Source organism: Centruroides sculpturatus, unplaced genomic scaffold (assembly GCF_000671375.1).
Source record: "Centruroides sculpturatus isolate CEXI.00-Female unplaced genomic scaffold, Cexi_2.0 scaffold6012, whole genome shotgun sequence".
Lineage (NCBI taxonomy): Eukaryota > Metazoa > Arthropoda > Arachnida > Scorpiones > Buthidae > Centruroides > Centruroides sculpturatus.
This window is the reverse complement of record NW_019390099.1, coordinates 65-3,634: the sequence shown is the minus strand read 5'-3', so window position 1 is coordinate 3,634 and position 3,570 is coordinate 65. Positions and strand designations below refer to the sequence as shown.

The following is a 3,570-nucleotide window of genomic DNA, read 5'->3' as shown; positions in this document are numbered from 1 at the left end:
AGGCTAATTAAAATCGTGATAAAATTTTTTCGCACGGGCAAAAAATTTTGAAAAAATTTGGGGACTTAAAAAACATTCCAAAAATTCAAAAAAAAAATTTTTTTTCAAAACTCCTCTTAATTAAGGACCGTGTTTTATGTAACACTATGTAACTTGCCCAAGATATCTTGGGTTATGGGCTTAAGGGGTATGACATTTTACCAATAATAATATGTTGTTTTTTTTCAATTACTTATTTCTTTGCGAAACAATTGTTTTCATATTTCTAGTTATATTATTCTAATTAGAAGTTAATATACCTGATAAAAGAATACTGTACAATATATTAAAATAAGATAATCTTAATTCTTTCCCTAGTTTCAAGANTTTAAATATTTTTAAAAAATTAAAAATTTTATTGCGATTTTCAACCCCCCTAATTAATTAAATTTATATAAAATAAAACATATTAATTAAAAAAATTTAAAAACTATTGGAGGTCGTTTTTGACATCAGAAAGCAGCTTTAAATAACTTTACCGATGTCAAATCCATGCACTACAACTTTAGAACGATTAATTAAATTTGATAAAAAAAACTCATTAAAAAACAATTAAGCCTTACTCAAGCCTCATCAAAGGCTAATTAAAATCGTGATAAAATTTTTTCGCACGGGCAAAAAATTTTGAAAAAATTTGGGGACTTAAAAAACATTCCAAAAATTCAAAAAAAAAATTTTTTTTCAAAACTCCTCTTAATTAAGGACCGTGTTTTATGTAACACTATGTAACTTGCCCAAGATATCTTGGGTTATGGGCTTAAGGGGTATGACATTTTACCAATAATAATATGTTGTTTTTTTTCAATTACTTATTTCTTTGCGAAACAATTGTTTTCATATTTCTAGTTATATTATTCTAATTAGAAGTTAATATACCTGATAAAAGAATACTGTACAATATATTAAAATAAGATAATCTTAATTCTTTCCCTAGTTTCAAGAATTGACTATCAATGACATTGAACTAAAGTATATTATTTATCTTGACAGCAGCTTAATTTTATAATGAATTTTTAGAAGATAATGCTTATTATAAATAATATGATTACAGTATCAGAATACCATATGACTTTTTTCCATAGAAATTAGTGTATTTGTTTATTGATAATTTTTTAATATACATTTATAATTTTTAAAGATATAAAAATAATAAATTTATTTTAAAAACAATGTTTTATTGATAAAATACTATATGTTCAGACAAATTTTTTATTACTGAAATTCTTACACTAAATTTTTTAAACATTTTACTTTATTTGTAACAGATTATTAGCATAATGTGTAATCAGATTTATTTTTTGTAATTATGTATTTTGTTTTATTAAAAAGGTAATAAGAACAAAATTAATTTAGTCTTGTAGAGCACATTGAATATTATTTTTAAAAATTTTTAGGTTTTTGTAAATGGTCAACTTGTCACAACTATTGGAGAAGCAGGCAGCTTTGGAGAATTGGCTCTCATCTATGGAACTCCTCGGGCTGCAACAGTTAAGGTAATGAAAATTTAAGGAAAGACTGTTTTTAAATTTTAAAACTGGTATTCTAAATGTGTTACTTTTTCTGTTGAAATGGTTGTTTACATGTAAGATGTTATCCAGTGTGAAAATCTTACATTTTAACAACTATTTCAACACATTACCTGTATAGTAATGGTTTTCTATAGCTTAGTGGTTATATAGATAAAAATTGTAATTGCAAAGGTTTATCTATTTACTTTCAAAACTAATCTTTCAGATAAGTAACTTGTATATACTTTCTAGATAAGTCATTTAGTAACTTTCACAGTTCTACAACTGAAACAATTATCAAACTTTTCAATATAATAATTCTTAATCTCCAAATTAACAGCTTTTTTTTTTTTACAAACTTAATCAATGATTTAAGCCTCCTACATTGTTCCTTAGATAAACTTTTACTTCTTAATAAATTTCTTTTATGATTCAAAATTTTTTTTGTGTCACTGGATAATGGGCTGCAATTTTTAAATTGTAGACCTATAATTTCTGTTGTCATTCATTAAACTTGGAGCTAAATAGATGACTGGCATGACACTATTGTATTTCAGAAGTATAATATATAGGGGCAAGACATTAATAAAACCAAAATCAGATGTAGAAAGCTTAGTTTAAATTATAAAATATGATTAAAAATTGCATCCTGGCAATCTGATGATGTTATGATAATTTTGTCAATTTTTTTTCATTTGTTAATAATAATTGTACATCAAAAATAGAATGACTGGAAAATATTCATCATAGATACAAGCAAACATAGTTTCAAAATAGCCATATGCCTGATTAATAATAAATTTTTATTTGAAAAGTGTGCATAAAATATCCTATATAAATATTTTTTGTGTATGTCATTCTCTTAGATTATAATTTTTTAATCACTGTTATTAGGAAAATGGTGGTTAAAGTTAAATATACAGGATTTAGAGGAAATTATTTAAATTACTGTGAAAGTTGATGTTTTTTTGTAAAAATAATTTAACAATAAAAATATTTTAGATTTTACAATTGGAAATTAACTTTCTTTAATCATTTAGGCTAAAACAGATGTCAAACTTTGGGCTATTGACAGAGATACATATAGACGAATATTAATGGTAAGTATTCTTAAATTCTGTGTAAGTTTAAGAGATTTTCAAATTTATTTATTAAATGGTACACAACAGTTTAAAAAAAATTTTATTTTTATTTAATTTGAGATATAAGACTTGATACCTAGAATGCTTTTAATTTTTACTATATATTTTTTTCATTTCACAAAATGATACTTAATATAAATATGCATGTACAGTACTGTACATAAACATATATAACATTAAACCATCAAACTTACTAAATGTGTGTGTAAAAGGTAATTTATAAAATTTCTCAAATAATCAAAAGCCTGTAGATAACCAGCATCATTTAAAAAGAAGTATGTATTCTAAGAAGCTAAATAATTTACAAAAAAAAATGATAACTATGATGTTTTTTGTAGTTGCAAATGAACAGAAAATTAAGACCATACATTATGCATTATATATATATATATAATGCATAATATAGTAACATTGTTTTGGTTTGCTAGGTTTTAAACCAGTTAATATGTATACTAAACAACTTCCATTACATGTGCATATATATAATATGGTCAGTTTGTATGACATATGAATGAGGTTATCAATGATATTCTCCTGACCATTGTTTCAACTTTTATCACTCTTGTTATTTAGCTAAAAAGTTACATTACAGTTTTCCTGTTTTTATTTTAACTAAACAAACATATTAACATATTTTTCTTTATTCTGTAAATAATAAAATGAAAAATAGTAAAACTGTAATGAACTTCCTTAGCTAAAAAGAGTAACAGAAGTGGAAACTTTGACCATACATCATACATACAGATTAGATTTCACTGTATCATTGTACTGTACCATACATGTGTATGCATTTGTGTGTTGTAGTTTGAATAAATAATAATCTGTTTATAAAATAAACAAGGTAATGTTAAAGCTAGATATATTCAAAAATTAATATATAA

General features: G+C 23.8%; 1 long non-coding RNA gene across 1 annotated transcript; it reads left to right on the top strand.

The window, feature by feature from the left end:
* Positions 1 to 1,381: 1,381 nt before the first annotated feature.
* On the top strand, positions 1,382 to 2,642 carry LOC111617412. The gene is made up of 2 exons (XR_002755407.1): positions 1,382 to 1,532; positions 2,588 to 2,642. It is a non-coding gene; the product is annotated as an uncharacterized LOC111617412 (long non-coding RNA).
* The last annotated feature ends 928 nt before the right edge of the window (positions 2,643 to 3,570 follow it).